The 18038-nt window shown below is 41.5% G+C and overlaps 1 protein-coding gene and 1 non-coding gene across 2 annotated transcripts in view; one reads left to right on the forward strand and one right to left on the reverse strand.

The window, feature by feature from the left end:
* The window catches only part of LOC115570419 (partitioning defective 3 homolog), a 350543-nt gene that overhangs the window by 312715 nt on the left and 19790 nt on the right, over nucleotides 1-18038 (reverse strand). The window lies entirely within an intron of this gene.
* On the forward strand, nucleotides 944-1015 carry trnaw-cca (transfer RNA tryptophan (anticodon CCA)). The gene has a single exon. It is a non-coding gene; the product is annotated as a tRNA-Trp (tRNA).

Raw genomic sequence — 18038 nt, forward strand, 5'->3', positions numbered from 1 at the left:
AGTTGAATAATGACCACAAGTTAGATTTTTGACTATTTTGGTTTCAAAACAATGGTATTCAAGGGCACATCATTAAGATCCCTGTCATATTTCACTAATGTCATCACTTGGCAAACTAATCTTCAACATTTCTTCAATTAACGTCACTAGATACAAAAACTAATGAAAGGGCAGCTGCATTTCACCCTGAAGTGCAAATGTAAGTGGAGGAGCTTGAACATGTTAGCATTGCTAAATGTAACAGCACTGGGATCTACAGCGTACTTAGTTTCACTTTAATGATATGGTCGTGTAGCAAATGGAGCGGCAGCAGTGCAAACGTAGCAGATTAGGTATCATGGGGAGTATGTTAATGGGAGATCTGTCTACATGTGTAGCAAAACATGATTAATGCCATTGATACGGTGAAAAAAAGGACATGAAAAAGTGACCTGGTGTCTTAACATGTTGACACTGAACACATGTGCCGGTTGAATTACTGTTATAATCAGCAAAGCAGATATCAGCAGATATTCAGGGTGGGTCCTTGCGTATTGTCTGCCTCTCCTTTAGCTCCTGGCCCACAGGCCTGTTTAGTTATCATCACACTGGGAAAGTGACATACCACCACTATAGTCCGATCAGGTGTCTGCTTATCTGATCCACTGTAGAAGATGAGGGGAAACACAGAGGTAGTTGTTCTCTGTGTCACACACACTTGCGACATAAGCCCAGACAATAGCTCTCTTCACCCCATTATCTGTGTCTTTGTACCAGGGAGGGCTGCCTGTTCCTGTCAAAGACCACACAAAGACTGGTGCCCTAGAGGAAACAGGGGGGGTGTGAGAAAGTGTGTGTGAGAAAGAGAGAACATGTGCCTTTGTGTTTTTATGATTGCTGCTTTTGCTCCTGCAAGTATTACTACTCCCACGGGTAGAATATCAGCAGCTCCTGGTCACAGAAGGACCTCGTGGCGCAACGGTAGCGCGTCTGACTCCAGATCAGAAGGTTGCGTGTTCAAATCACGTCGGGGTCAGAGGTTTTTCAAAGCCTGGCAACCCTCATCAAAGCTGGCAATCTATCTGTCATGAGTAGTGTTAAGCTTTGCACTTTGCAAAAGAGAGATGCCAGTGGTGCATCACAAAGATAACACTAACAAACAATACGTTGCTTAGTGCTATTAAGGAATCTCAAGCTTTTGGAGATGATCCCACAAAAACAGACAGACACGATCATGCAGTTACACAAACATCAAGCAGCAGTTTGTAGGCCAATTGAACGATCCGGTCAATTATCTTCTAAAAATGGCATCAACAAGCCCTGCTCTGTAAACTGAGAAAGTGAAGAGATGTGATCAGTATGCAGGCAGCTGACAAAGAAGAGACACACTGAGGGACAATACAAGGACAGAAAATGTTGCTCGCTGTACAGATTGTAAAGCCCACTGAAGCAACGTGATTGTGACTTTGGGCTCTACAGACACATTTGATTTGATTTTGATTTAATGTTCAGGTGTGCTGGTTTAAGATGAATGATGATGCTTCAGTGCAAATCAAAGCACCATGACGTCTCAAATTAGCTAACTCCGTGATAGCGTGATTTCCTCTCCTGTCTTTCTATAGACACACATTGAACCCCCAAAGTCTAAAAACAGTAAACTGAAATGGCAGAGCATTAATCCATGACTTGACTTATTGGGCAGTCAAAGAAATTCACAAACAGCCAGGCTGAGGTGATCATTGGTGGATTGGGAGGACTATGCAGCAGCTGGTGTGATCAGTGTTCATTTACTGATTTTAGCAGCTCATACGAAAGTTCAGCATATCAGCAGCTTAATTATCTTTTCAAATGTCTGGGGTGCTTAAGTAAGACCTTGTTGGATGACAATAGTGTGTCTGACTCTAGGTCTGAAAACTGCATGTTCAAATCAAGCCAGGGTCAGAATGTTTTGACAAGCGTGACAAGCCAATTTGCAGCATCCTCCTTCAAGTTAGTTACATGGAGCTTGGACAGCAACTCTTAAGAAAGTTCAGTTAAAAAAGTTAGATGATGAGTAAATATGGTTCTGGCTGAGGCTCGGAAGAGATCTGAAGTGTGAATCAATAATCCAGTACATTCTGACCACGAGTGCCAATGTGGTAGTCAATATGGTCCCAAAGTCGCCACAGACACTCAGCAACAGGACATGTCCAACGTATGGCTCTGGCCACCTAAACCAACAAACTTGCTTTATCAATATTTATTCATACATTATATAACACTTTTCATGTTAATCTGAGTGCAACACTTGATGGGTTTACTGTCTGATTTTGGACTCATAACTAACTGTATGTTCTTACAAGACCAGGTCGCCAGTCGATACAGGTACGTATGTGGTGTCTGGCTACTCTGACTTGTCCTCAACAAAGTGTGTGTCTTGTCAGATCAGTTTGCCAGGGAGGCATGTCGGGTCAATGGTCTGTGTTGTTGCTCACAGTGAGAAGCTCCCCCATTTTGATCCTTATCATTAAGAGCTTTTGTGAAGGATATGACAACATGTAGCTTTCGCAACACTTTCCAGCTCACATGGATGTTTGTTTGGCTGTAATCAGACTTCAGGAAACTGTAGGCTAGTGCCAAGTTGGTTTCCTCGCAGGTGCTGCAGCTCATCTGTTAGAGCAGCTGTCTCCCAACTGAGAAGGTCTGGGCTTCAGTCTCTGCTCAGACCTACATGCCTGTGGGCTGATGAACATACCACTGGTCTTATACTTGCTGGTTTACTTAAGGCTCTGTGATTTCCACTGAGGGACTCTCTGTCAGCTGAAGAAAGCACGAGAACAAATCAGTTTTTGCTTAGCCCTCTACAAGATGGAATATGCACAATACACCTGAAGTAACCAAACAGCACTTGCATTTCACCACAAAGACCCAGCAGCAAAATTCAAAATAAACATTGATGGTAAGTAACTAACAACAATTTACTCAAGCACTGTACTTAAGTGGAATTTTGAGGTACATGACTTATAGGTTTCCAATGTTCTGCTTCTTTAAACTTCCATCCTGCTACAATTACTTGATAACTCAAGTTACTCAGACTCAGATTGCTTAATGTTGAGTGTTAGGCGAGACAAAGTGGTATTGCATTTGCTATTAATTTACTTTATCGGCAATCAGACTAAAAAAAAACTCAGATAATGATAATTACAAAAAAATAGGAATATCAGAATTGATGATCTATCAATACTGAAGGTTTTATATGTATAACCTGTAAACGAGTGGGCACTTTTTGCACAATAAAAAGAAAAAAGTTATAAAAAGGTTTGAAAATTAGCCGATAACCACCTTGCTAAAATCTCAACAGGTAATTTAGAGAGGACTGCACAATCTCCAGACACCACCAGCCTAGACACCACCATTCGGCTGTGACCTCTGACCTCTGGGAGTACAGACCTCCCTGTGACTCACCAATTCAACCCAGTAGTTCCACATCTTAACCTCCCACTTTTACAGTTTGCACTCTGCAGCATAATAACAGCTGTGATTTATGAAGTGTATATTCTCCCCTGTGAGTCATAAACACTGGTGTCACAAATGCTTTCTGCCTCTCTTTCGTGCGTGAGCCCGCACACACACACACAAATAGAGAGGGAGAGAGACACACACACCGCCCTGGTTTCTCATCTTTGCCAAAGTGCTCACTGTTGCTCTCAAGAGAAAGTAAAGCAAATGCAAAACAGGAGAAGATATGGAACGGTGGCAGGCTACTACTGCTGCTGCTACTGCAGGGTTACTCACTGTACTGTGCGGCAACAAGTATGTGCGTCAAACACATAGAAAGGTTGAAGAAGGTAAATCCATACATCGTAAGTTATGGGTGTCTCACAGACAAATAAATTGATGAGTAATTAAAACAAATTGTATGTAATCAAGGCTGAGAAGTGAGCTGCACAAGTTTACTAAAAGCACAAGTTAACTAAAACATTTAACAAAGTCTAGAGAGAATGACTAAACTTTTAAACCAACATATTAGGCTGTAGAAATGTCACTGTATTCAAACAAATATTTAAACAGGCAGCTCTGCTTTAATGACAGCCTTTCTCGTCTAGTCATTCCTCTGTGGCGCTCACAATGCTAATTCATAAAGAGTTCGTTACTGGTTGTTTATAAAAGCCTTCTTTAGCCTCGACTGACCTAACAGACGAGTTGGCTGGTTGACATCCCACGTTGTGGGTGAGACGTGGGAGGTAATAGTTGATTTTCCAGTTTAGTTCAGTTCACTTGGTTTGTTTTAGCTCTCTAAAATAGACTGAACGTCCCTTCAGGGCAGAACACTTCCAGTGGAAAACTGCAGCCCCAAACTGTGTGCTGTCTATCTGCATGCAGGCAGATCGTAATTTGTTAAAGAAGTAGTATATGAGGGAACCCTTACACTGGTATTCCTCTGAGACAAAGTCACCTCCAGGGTCTCTGCATTATTGATGCACTGCCTGCCCGAAGCCACTGCAGTCTGCAGAGCACAACACTGGGAGAAATATGACACCTCGCTACACACATACATGCAGGACTGCACACACTGGAGAGGCCCGCTGCTTACTGCACGTTGTTATCCATGGGAGCATGTCCAAGAAACAGTACAAGCTACATATAATTGCCATGAAGAACTTTCATGGTCCTGCTGGTAATTAAGTTTAAAAGAGTTTCACACATTGTACATTGTAAGAAGCTAGAGACGGTGTAATTGGGCAACATAAAACTTTACAACTTTGTTTCTGAGAGGAAAAATGCGCCACTCCACCCTGACGGAGAGAGAAAGACAGCGTTGCTCTCCCAGAAAGGGGTTTGAAATGTTCTTTCACTAACACTCTGCTGCTGCTGTACAACTTGACTGCCTGCTGACAATAAGTTGTTCCGCATATTACTCACTCCAATTTGTTGCAACACTGCACCATTAATCTCATTTATACACAAACTGACTAATTAAACTTTGACCAACTTACATACAATAGTTCATCTCCATAATTACCCCGTTATCTGATTACCTTTGCTGATCGTCTGGCTTGTTCAGATAATTGTTATTTTTTTCCAACACAGTGACACCTTTTTCAGAACTGAGGGAGATTATTCCACCGTGTGTTAAAAAAAAAATCACGGCAACGTCTTCAATATCATCTGTTTGCTCCCAAAAATGGGCCAACTTCAAATTCACAAATTCTCAAACTCTTTCACTCACTGTCACTGTTCCAACAAACAACACTTGATTAATCATTCAAACCATTTAACAATTCAGTTGCATGTATAATATGTGGGTTAGAGTCTCAGTTGCTCTAAACAATGTCTTGCATCTCGACTGAACAAAGTTCTCAGAAGGCCCATAAGAAACAAGTTTACTAATTAATCATTCTACTTTTTTAAAGGGAAAAAATATAAAGTTGCACACAACTGGCAGACATTTTAGGTTGTATGAGGAAATATAATTTCAAAAGAGTCAACAACGAGGAATGACTTTGTAACACGGTGATGTTTTGAGTGCAGGCACATGTGAAAGGCTACAAGAGGTGTATGTATATTTCTTTTGTCCAACAGGTAACATTCCCTTGCACTGAACGAGTGGCAGTATTAGTAAAAGAGGTTAGCAAGAGATCAAGCCGGTACTACAGGCCAGCCTGTCAAACACTGAGCAAAATCGTGCAGCCTCTTAACACAGAGACCCTCCAAATATCTGCCACACCTAAACACACTGAGTCGGAGCAGAGACTGCTGTCATTTTTTCTGGAGTCTTGTTCTGTAGCTGTGGAGGGGAGGGAAACATCTTACCGTCACTATACTGTAAGTCAAGGCACAGACATTCTCTGTACAAATTATACTTGATTTCCAAGCTCTCTGAATTGAGATGCTTTGATAAACCTCTGTGGTCATCTCTCCTGCTGTGTGATCTGCTTGAGCAGAGGATTTGTAGTCCCTAAACCTTGTTTCTTCAGGACTACAACTGCACACATCACCCCTCATGAACTGAGCATCTGGTCTGGTCTGGACTGCTTTGGTGTGTGTGTGTGTGTGTGTGTGTGTGTGTGTGTGTGTGTGTGTGTGTGTGTGTGTGTGTGTGTCTACACAGGCCAGACATGCTGCCTCATGGCTCAGCATGAGCGGGAACTGCTGCTGCGATGAAGGTTTCACTGACAAATTAAAACAGACATTATCACATGAGGATCTCATTGAGTACTTTCATAATGATACATCATTAAGCCAATTAAAGAGGAAACCTTCAGATGGGATGTGCCACTGATTAAGAGGCATGACAGACTTCAAAAACCCAGCAGGTTGTTGTATGACTGTATGACTTTTTTATGATTTGTTAAGCAAGTTCTTAATGCATTAATCTTTTGTTGCTCTTAGAATAACCATCTAATGACTGGAGGTATGTGTATTTAGCCTTTATTCAGTCAGTGGACAATAAAAAAGATATTCAAAACTAAACCATTACTTTTAGACAAGTCACAGTCTGTAATTTGGCTCAGCTAGTAGCTAGCACGTTGGTTTGCCTCCCAAAGTTATGCTTTTATTAGCTTCTTTATTAGAAATCTCTTTGAAGAGCCAGGTTAGATAGCTTGTTCGGGTAGCTACCCAGTTTCATCTCATCTGAGACAAGTGGTCATTAGCACCAGCAGGAGGGTTTTACACACACATGCACACACAGCTGACACACATTTACTGTCTGGGGCATCAGAAACCTCTAGGGATATGGCGGGACATGCAGAGTAACATGCATGATTTGGCAACTGGGGTGCATAACAGAGAAAATCATGTCTCTTTGTACATGCAATTAAAGGGATGAATGTATTCGCAAACATTAAGTAAGGAATAATGCCTGACGAGCTGTCCATAATCAGGAATTAATGGACGACGCGGAGGCCTAAGAACCGGATTTACAGAGGTGAACATACAATTTGACTGGAACTACTTAGTAAGTGTCCATATATCAGACCATGGTATAAACTGTAATAAAAATGTTTATTAAAATACAACAGATTCTTAGTTTAAAGAACACCCTATGGCATACAAATAGTCACAGTGTACACAGCTTTCTAGCATGTACTACTGATACAGACAAGTTTATAATCACTGATGACCAGGTTAGTGGTCAGTAAAAAAACATTATGTCTCAGTTTCCCCACTGAGGTGTTCTTAGCAGAACCTAGAATTATCTCGCTAACGGGAAACAGTACCCTAGTTGACCCTGACCTCTGACCTCCCAACAGACGGGAGAAAGCAAAAGCACAGTTTCCTTCTGGGGTTCATAATGAGTCTAACTGTCAGTTTCAAATGCTATTTAGAAATCCACCAACAGACAGAGGGTGAGGGTGTCATGTTACTGAAAGGACAACCGAGTCAAACCCTGAGGGAGGCCATCTGCTCAGGAAGAGAAACGGTCAGATTTGCTTGTAAACGTGAAATATATGGTGTTATAGACTTCACACCCATCAGTCATCGCCAGTGTGACATTTTACTTCCAAAATATACAGAAAACAGTGGGAACAACTGGAAACATGCCAGTGTGATTGCAACAATAGTAATGCACATCTAAATCAGGAGAGAAGGAGATAACAATGTATTCTTACTTGGATGTGCCGCTTTGAATTTGTTATTTATTGTTATATGTAGAGAATTCTACATGCAAAAGAGCCACACCAACGTTCACAATAGCAAAGCAACACCTGTCATTTTCAACTAGCAAAGCAAAGACAACTCAGCTCGGCAGTTTTTGCGCCAACAACGTCTGAAAAAATGCTACAACTGGCACTGACAATCAGCGCAGTCTCCGCAAGTGAAGGCCTGCTGGTTCAGTAAAACTGTCTGAGCACTGCAAGACTCTTTGTCTGCTTACAGAGGCAGCAGTCAGTCAGCACAATTTCGGCACGCTTTTGTTTATTATTTCATAAGCATAGAGGTTATGCTTGCCAGATGGGACCTATAAACGAGCCAAGAGAAACACAGAGCACAGGGTGAATCACCGAGAACAGACAACCGGCAGTGGAGACGTCAGGACACACACTGCTCTTTCACAGGCTACAGATGTCTAACACTGAGAGGTCAAAGAGTGTCTTCTACGATTTGTGTTTGTGCATGTGGAGGAGGAGGTCCCTTAGAGCTAAATGTGGAACAAACATCATTATGTACTGCTCATTGTGTACTGTAATAGAAACATGATCTTAATGCTCATGTTGACAAATGGTCAGACTGCAACGCACATCCGCACACGGCAGCTAGGGGAAACAAGAGTAAACTTCCGTCATTGAGGAATTGAGTCAGCTCACTCTGTCATTTCTTTTGTGGATGGTGAGCACAGAGGATAGAGTTTGGGGTGGCAAGTTTGAATGTCAAACAAGGAGCCTGACCGACATAACAGTTGGCCAATATTAGTCTATCACAGATTAACTGGTAGGTGATATATGTTGCACCGATATGAAAACTCTTGTTAGCAATTTTAATGCAGAAAAAGATGTGTGGAATTTATAAACGAAATTCCCGATAAATTTAAAGTTTATTGTTAAAGTGAATAATATCCTGCCTCCAAGTGTTTGATAACAACATTTAAGGGGGGTCCTTGCAAAAATGTGTTTATATCAGCCGATATCTTGATATCAGTACTGACATTTGCCTCAATATCGGGCTGTCGTAAAGAGAGTGAGAGTCAGAACCCATTTGTTCTGAGGAGTGTGCTGGTCATGGTTTGTAAAGATTCAACAGACCGTGACCATGTAACCCTCTTACACTCTTTAGCACACACCTCACACTTCACACTAAAGAAAGGAGGAGTGCATTGAGAGGGAACTGTGTGTGTGTGTGTGTGTGTGTGTGTGTGTGCAAATCCCACCATGTTCAAGAGCAACATATGCTGAGCAGACATAAGAGTAAAAGGCTGCCAGAGGGAGTGGCAAGTCTTTGGTCTCACATGTGATATAGATAGTGACCATGCTTTCGCCACATCTGTACGGCAACAGACGAGCGCAAAATTAGCTCATGTTCCTGATAAAGAGTTCTCTAATAACACAGGATACATACTCAAATTCCACAAAACACACACGGCTGGTGAAGGGTACACTGGAGGCAAAATAAACCTGTCCTCTTCTTAACAACCACAGAGGCTCACTTTTCACTCTGAGTGTCCAACATGATGTGACACCAGATGTGATGTAGTACAGCCTAAGAAATGTACTTACTCATCAAACAGTGCTGAGCTTGAGTCTGAACACTGACAATAACCAGCGGTAGTGAACTGAGTAGCTGGTTGGCCGATCACAACCAACAAACAGTCCACCCACTGGCCTACTTACCACAATGTAAATACAAAAGTATGATACATTTTGTCATGTAGCCAGTGTCTTCAGTTACTTTTATGACCTTAGTCTTATGCATTACCTAAATTTGAACACATGAGGCCTTCGAGACCAATTACCCTGATGGGATTTGGACACACAGCCCTCATGTTACTGTTTCACCACAAGGTCTGGCTCTCTAGCCCAACTTGCACTCATTGGGAGACTGTCTACAAAATTAAAGTCCGCTCTTATCGCCACCTTCTTTGTGACAGGCAGGATGTTCTAGCCAGGTAACAGCACTTAGTGGCGATCTGACTAAAGGCAGTGCTTTGAATATATGCTGTGTAGCGAATGAATCTCAGATCATTCAAGACAAACTGCGAGTTTCCTGTCTCTTGGCCATACATATACTATAATATATACTATTAAATAAAGAATATAGAAAAAATACAGGCTTCATTCAAGGGGTCAAACAGGATACTATATCATCTGCATAACACAATCAACTGAGACCATGTTGCGCTGGATGTAGGGACATCACACATGTTCTAATTATATGGATTGTATGATAAATGGTCTTTTCAGTTATGTATAGTAACATAGTTGAATATGAAGTATTCTGACACATGAACCTGCAGAGTTTCCAATCTGACAAGAATTACCGAACCTCTGATTCTTTGTCAGGAATAAAAACACAAACAGACACAGACAGACAGACAAAGGGAAAACGCAGTGAGAGAGAGAGTAAGTGAAAGTCACTTTCTGAGGGATCACTTGGGCAAACATCCAAAAAGCACAAACAATGACGCCTGAAACTCTGAGCCACAGAGAGTAACAGTAAAGTCATGCACTCAATAATACATGAGATGTAAACAATAGGAAAGAAATCTGTCTAAAAAAAGAAAAAGACAAAAACAGTCCAGATGTGTGTCTGCCTTTGGAGGGAGCTGAGCTCTGTGTTTATGTCTTGCCAGACCTTAAACTGACTCCTGCTCTCTAACAACAGCCATTAGCTGGTGATAATAAATGGTTGCTTGGACAAGAATTGACAAAGCAAAGTGGAAGCAAGAGCGCTGTGCTCGTGAGGACTATCACATTTCAGTATAAGGCTTGAAGTAACAGCTCTATTTACAGTAACACATCTCTGGAGGATCTATTGGTGTGTGATTTTTAATGACTGCTGGAACAAGAACCATGCTGGGCACTCAGAGAGGGTCCCCTTTGCTGACAACATAGCAAAGAAAGAAAAGTAAATGAAGCAGCAGCAACACTGAAAGTCTGTCAATATTTGATTTAGTTCCTTATGACGGATGACAGATCAGTACACTGTGTCACATACATTGCATATATTGTACATACAGTACTTTACAGTCTACTTCAAACTGATTTCCATTTGTTTTCCTGAGCAGGACACACTATGTGATGGGAGAAGCTTTCTGCATCAGCTACATCCAGTGCTTTATACGACACAGGGCTGTCATTATCAGGCCAATCATGAAGACCTCTTCCTCCCACAATTTAAAACAGTCAAACATGTTTAGTCGATAAAGGACAGTTAGCACAAGCATCACAGAGTCACAGGCATGTGCCATTACAGCTAGGCGATCTGGCAAAAAATCATAATGATCTGTTTAATTGCGATCACGAGCCAAAATCTAAATTTGAGAAACTGAGATCAAATATCCAACATGTGTTAATGTAGCATGTAACATCTGCTAGTCAGTAAGGTTAACATGAGGTCTGGGGGCATAAGTGAGACGATAACTTATAACACAATCGCTACAATTTGCCTTGAAAATAGATTGTGGATAGATTCAAGATTAATCAGGATCTAATATCGACAGATTGCCCCCCTACTTGTTGTGCTTAATAAGCAGGTGCTATGTTCTAGTCTCATGTCAGCACGCAACCTTTCCACTGACCGATGCTTGATTGCTTCGTAGTTGGGGAAATGTTCATTGACCCTGCACAGGAAACAGATGACATGGGAAAAGCACTTGAGGCTGAAGACATGAAATGTCAGTGGGGAATGTCCGTTTAGGTTAAATGGAGGGAGAGGGGATTAAAAGTGAGGAGAGGAAGGCAGGCAGGAAAGGTGGAGGACACCACACAGCGAGAGGTAAAGAGACAAAGTGCAGCACATCACATTGCAACACGACGGTGTCATATCTGATTTGACATCTGCAGATTGTGTTATGTTTAAACAATGGAACCTCAGCCCTGGAGATTATAGCAAAAACCAGTTGAGAAGCAAACTTTGACCAATGGTGCACTCCTTTAAACCTCCTATAAACTATTTCTTTGTTCACAGCTTGACTTCAGGGTTTGATTCTCCAACAAACATCATCGAAAGTGATCTCAGTGCACATAAACACATACAGCTACAACACCTAAGACGTTCGAAATCCCACATTAGGAGGAACAGTAAAATGTAATCAGAGTTTAGCAAAGAGCAGTCTCTCTCCTAGATCTCTGCTAAATGAAGGCGAATGGTGACCTGAAGCTTCGATGAGACAGATAATCACACTAGAAACAGACAGGTAACAAGGTAGCGGTAACCATTTCTGAAAAAAAAAAAAACAATGCTGCGTTTCAAAAGTGAAGACCAAAGCAGCACACCAGGCTGCTGAACTCCATTTACTATGTGAAAAGAGCCTCAGTGAACAACCCGCTCATCTTGTGCTTCCCCCATCGTAACCTCGTCTCTGCTTAGCTGTCTCTATCCGTCATTTTGTAATTGGCACCTGTAATGGCTGCGCTGATGGAATACTCACCTATCAGCACTTCCATTAACAAGCTGCCAAGTGCCAGTGGGATTTCGTCCTGATAAAAGCACGACATTATCTAGATATATTAGTTGAAGGCAGGACTTCTCACCACATGAAGGCATTGTTATGATCATGTTTACCTGGATTAATGTGCTGCCAAATGCACTGTTTTCATTTTGGAACCACGCATTGTTTTTGGTTTAAAAGAATTGCCATTTGCCACCTTCTCCAACTTCATACTTGTATGCTTGTCTGCTTATTTTGCTTGAGCATTTGTTAAGCAGAGTACACACACACAGCCCTCATAAAAAAACTATTCAATGTTCTCCTAAAGTGCTGACTGCTGTTGTATGCTAATGAATAGGCTTCCATTTACTTTGCAAACATTACACTCTGCATTTAAATCTTTCATTAATCCAGAAACAGGTTACCTGAGCACTCCATTTAAGTACACAGTACACCACGGTACTCTACTCTACATTTTCTACAGAAATCCATCATGAATCATACCCTGCGTAACACACAGAATAACATTTCTGATGAAAATGATTCACATGTGTTTGGTAAGATTGGATCTGTGCTATCCAAGCAAATGTATCATAACTCTGATGTTATGCTGTCGTAATTCTGACTTGGGGATCTCAGTAAATCCGGGGTGGAGAGGTTTGACACAGAGGGGCCAACATGACAAAGCCACTGAATTCACTCCAGTTTTATTTCAAGCCCTGGTTTCACATGTTAGGAAGTGCAACTTGACACACATCATCAAGTCAGCTCAAATCTATTGAGATCATTTGGAAATATGGGATAATTGTCTAGGTCGCAACATTATGTTCCTGAATCATGACAAAACATGAGACTAATTGGAAAAAGAGCTGCTTTTGCAATCCTCCTCTGTACCCTGGTGTGTCCCTTGCGTCAAACTTTGAGTGCAGAGTTAGGAAGAAACACACATGGCCACTTAGCTCCTCGGCTGCTTTTCTGTTCACTGTCTTGAACCTTGGCAGCATGAGTAGCATTCAAAGCCAAAGGCTGAGCTCACACACACTGTCAGCAGCCTGCTAGTGCAGGAGTGCAGACGTTTGATTGTTTTCTTTATGTTACTGAAACAAACTTCCTGCATTAATGTCACTATTATGGACTAATCAGTCTAATTGTGACTAAATGCCTGGACACAGCTATAGAGTCAGATCATGGAGTCTGACATTATTCAGTTTGAGGGAAACTGATCTCCTATTCCCTTCGTGCAGACAAAAAAAATAGGATTTTATTTGTCTCCAGCATGAACAGCAGCACTTTTCTTTCTGACAACATCTAGAGACAAGTCTCCTCTTCAGACCTGCTGAACACAAACACATAAATCACTGTTTCTGAGTCTGCCTATTATTCAGGAAATCACTTGGTTTTCGAAATAATTCCACTCCCCATCAGTCCACTTCCCCTCTAAAAACTCTGTCAAGCGTCAAAAAGAGGGAAATCCCTAAACTCAAAAACAGAACGTGTCTTCTTTGTGTTTCTACCTTGTAATTTTCAGATTGCTCCCATGTTGCCCCTCTAATAGCAACCGAGTCTTCCAAACATAATAACATTATATTTAACTCTCAGGGTACACCCACAGCTAATGAAGTGCCTGTGAAGAGAGAAGCAGTGCCATTTAAGCGGGGAACTAAAAAAGAGGGGTTGCATGTGAAATGTTCACTATGGTATGGCGAAGTCCAGAAATACAGTAGTGTGCTCACATGGGTTTGATCATCTCTCCACAGGAGCACCAGCTGGAAAATATAAAGTTTGGAAAATTGGATAATACTGAGTATGTCATATCTCCTACTGTTACTACTACTACTACTACTACTACAACTACTACTACTACTACAACTACTACTACTTCTTTCTCCTGCCTGCTTCAGGTCTAACCGTATCTCTCAAACCTCGGAATGTATTGACCCACTCCTCCCTCATGTTTCAACAGGATCTACCATCACGCTCTTGGCTTTTATCTCCAGATTTCTTTCAAAATGTCTCTGATGTGTTGTCAACATAAAATTCTAAATGTATAATCACATAATGAGTGTAAATTGGTGGGTGGGGAAATAATAAAAGCATCAAGCAAGACTGTGTACAATATCAGCTCTCAATAGATGGGACTTTTTTACTGAGCCACAAGAAAGTTTTCAAGTTTATGAGCAGAGAAGAGAGAGATAGAGAGAGAGAGAGAGAGAGAGAGAGAGAGAGAGAGATGGAAGCAGGAGAGAGAGGAGAGAACAAAATACAGGAGGTGTGGGAGTGTGTAATGGAAGACAGAAGAAAAGAAAGGGGTGGGGATAAAAAGGGAAAGACAACAAGTGGCGGTGAAGACAGAGGAAGGTGGTTGAGAGAGAATAAAAAGGATGTTGAGAGAAAGCACCAGAGGCTGTGCTGGGAGGTTAAATCTAATGAGTGCAGTGTTTATAGACGAGTGAATTAGGGACACAATTACACCGAGGAGAGTAGAAATGTACACACATACACGCATACGTGCATGCACACACACACACACACACACACACACACACATCCATTCTAGGTAATTTCAGGCCCCGCTGATGCTTTAAACCAGACTGTTACACAAAGCAACCTCAATACATCTCATTCCCTTTGGCCGTGCATGAACACAGGCTGCTGCAAAGCTGAAAATGACCTGCAGGGTCAATTCAAAAGCAGTTCAGAGCTCCGAGAGTAGAAAACACGTACACTTCCATAAGAACCCATGAATTTACTTACTGAGAATACCACCCTCCATGGTCACACAAGTATTGTTACTGCACTGTTTTTTTTACTCCATATTCGGCTTGTTTTGCTTATGTCTCCTTGTTCCTTGCTACGATGTGCCATGACCCGGCACAAACACGCTTCACTCCAACCCACAGCGCTGCAACAGCAATCAACAAATGCAACAGCTCCAGTGAGGGTGCCAGCCAGCTGCCAGCGTGCCAACTTCGCTGTGGTTCAAAGCGAGATACAAGGTGATGTAAGTGGCATTGTATCTGTTTGACTGCCTACTGCTGCTCCATCACCCTCCCCCAACCCAGCACTTTCACTGAGACTGCTCTCATTAAAGTCGGTGAGTAATGGAGGAGAGCCCCATCAATCTCTCTCTAGGACCACCAGAGTTGAAGGCTTGGTGTGAGAGGAGAGCCACTGGAGTGGGAAAATTGATAATGTATATCCTTTACCCAGGGGTGGAGAGGGCGGGGTAGAAATCGTGGAGTCCTGTTTGTGAAGATGAAGAGGTGCAGACCTGTAAACAGCGCTAAGTTGATCCAGATACTTTAAAAAAGAGGGAGTTCAAGTGGGCTGCTGTGTGTTTACTTCTGAGCTAGAATGTACTGCCAGACACAAACCAAAGCACGCGGTGCATTTTTTAATCGATTCCTGGCCAATGCAGAAAACAAACACCTACCATTTGGAGAACCTGTTCTGTTACCAAAGAACAAAACAATGTGCTTTTCATGCTATGTTAATGCACAGCTTTGCACTGTCAGATAGGGTCAAAGCGGGACCCTGTGGTGCAATGGTGGATTGTCTGACCTTCCAACTAGACAGGTCATTACATTACATCTTAAGAAGCTGGTTTCTGAAACAAAACGGATGATTGTACAGGAATGATCTAATATTTCTAAAGAAGATCCAAACGGGATCGCTGACAATCTGACAGCCAAAAAGAATCTATGCTTGTTTAAAGCTTCTGTGCTCCTCAACTACAAAGTTGAGTTTAAGATGGTAGTTTTATTGCGTTTAGATCTGGCAAATAAGGAATGTCTAAGCTAGAAACTTGGCCCAGGATCAACTGAGTGCTGAAGCAGCAGGTTGGAGTTTTCTTGGGAATACTGCAGGCAACAGACTATAAGAGGTGACTGAAGTACTTTGGGCCCTTTGCAAAGAAGAGTGTTGGTGGGAAATCTATTTGGTTAATAGACAGACGGCTGAAGCTGACAGTGAAAAACCGGCTGGACCAGATCTTTCACCTAAACCTGACAATACATACACGGAAACACACGTACGCACACGCACCCGAGCACTTTCTCTATTAACACATGTCAAAGCAAAAACAAACATTAATCGATAAAGAAATTGAACTGCCTGAGATGCACTGTGCAGGGAGGATGTTTACATAGCCATGCTTAGTAGAATTATTCAAAATGTTACAGGAATAGTAATAGTACACAAGTAAATGTACAAACAAACACCTCACAGGTCTTGTTCTGTCTGAGGTAAACTTGTCGGCAGACTGTGTGGTGTAATGTGATCTAAGACACCTAACACCCACTGCCAGTCAGCCTTCTGCAAAGAAAAGCTGCAGGGTTCTTACAATCCCACTCACTTTCTTCACAATAGCAAAGATGTAAAAACCAAACCCAGTGAAACCTCCAGTAAATTGTCTGTATGATAATAAGCACATATATTGCCTTTAGTTAATGTCTTAGGCTAATCGTTAAGTTATCTTTACAGTAAAAACTTTCAGCTATAACCAGTGTTTGCCAAGAAAATGCTCACAGTAAGTTCTGCTTATTTTCAAGAGTTAATGCTAGTTAATTAAACCCAGAAGGCCTGGACCATTTTCCGTCTGGTGGTTTGTTTTTGGGAAGAGAAGATGAATGAGAAAAATGGGGTTTCTTAAATCAACTAGAATTTGGAAAATCTAGACTCTAAGGAACACTATAAAGGTAGATTACAACAAGTTTGCTTGACATAAATTTACTACGTTAACAAAAATAAATAAATAAACCTTTTTGATTAGTTAACATATTTACCAAGTGCAGCAAAAAGTCAGACACATTTATAATTTGCACGCAGCTCCAGAATGCACCATGTAGAGTGTAGTCAGTGGACAGAAGCCAAAAGCTGTTTACAGTAGGACATGATCCAACAGTCCAACAAAACCTGAGTTTAAGATACGAGAGAGGCGCTCAATTTGAACAGTTTTTGATCTTTTAAAGTCAGGAATTAAATTTTTAACACACCATTGTAAGTCAGCTGAAAAGTGACTAGGGGAGTGAATCTTTGGCTATCTCAGGATTCAATCTGATTCAATTAGATTTGATTCTATAGTGTCCGGTTTGATTCTGAATCAATTTTCAACGATAACTAGTTCTCCTTTCAAAATCAATTAGCGATTGAACAAACAGAAAAGGGGCCATTGTTTTCAGTCTTTTGCTCCATTAGACTGTATGCCAAACCATTCACTGGAAATTAAGATAAACAAAGTGCAGCCTTTTCACTTAAAAAAAACTAACAGCATTAATGTCTTAATTAATCAATTAATCAATTTCAAAGCAAGGATGCCTGTATGTGGATAAAAAATTAAGGGTGTGTGTTTGGCTGTGTTATTACAATTAGAAGTTAACAAGTGAGAGCAGCCTCTGTGCTGCACTTTTAGCTCTGGGGCGTTCATCGGTGTACAGGGCACTAAGCAGGCAAAGGCCAGTTTTTGAGGTAAAACAGACTGGGTTATTTTCTCCCCCGCAATGTTTAACTGAGTTGTTTAATACTGTCAGCTGGTCTCCTTTGCAACTGCTGATCACTGCTCTGCTCTGTTAATATTAGTCTTTGGGTGGAGGCGTGAATAGTATTCACAAACATGTGGCCTACGTCACATTCATCTTGAAACGGTAATTATAATTGAAAGAACTGCCGATGCCTGTTTTAAAGATCAGCTTCAAGATAACTTAAGAGTTTGCACTGTACATTGTCCGGTTCCTGCACTACCCTCGCCATTCAGCTCTGCCGGCTCTCTTCTATTCTGCCCGTGCAAAATACAATCCATCCAGTGTACCGACAATCAGAACTGTAATATAATGCAATAAATGTATTACGTTACTTTCAGGTGAGACCTACAACCACCTATAGAAGAAGTAATGAACAAGAGGTCAGGGATGAAAGGCTGTCATGTCAGTAACTGGATCAAAAGGCACAAAAGCCGAGAGGATTGAAGGCTTTTGCTGATGGACTATGTTAT

This window comes from Sparus aurata, chromosome 19 (assembly GCF_900880675.1).
Source record: "Sparus aurata chromosome 19, fSpaAur1.1, whole genome shotgun sequence".
Lineage (NCBI taxonomy): Eukaryota > Metazoa > Chordata > Actinopteri > Spariformes > Sparidae > Sparus > Sparus aurata.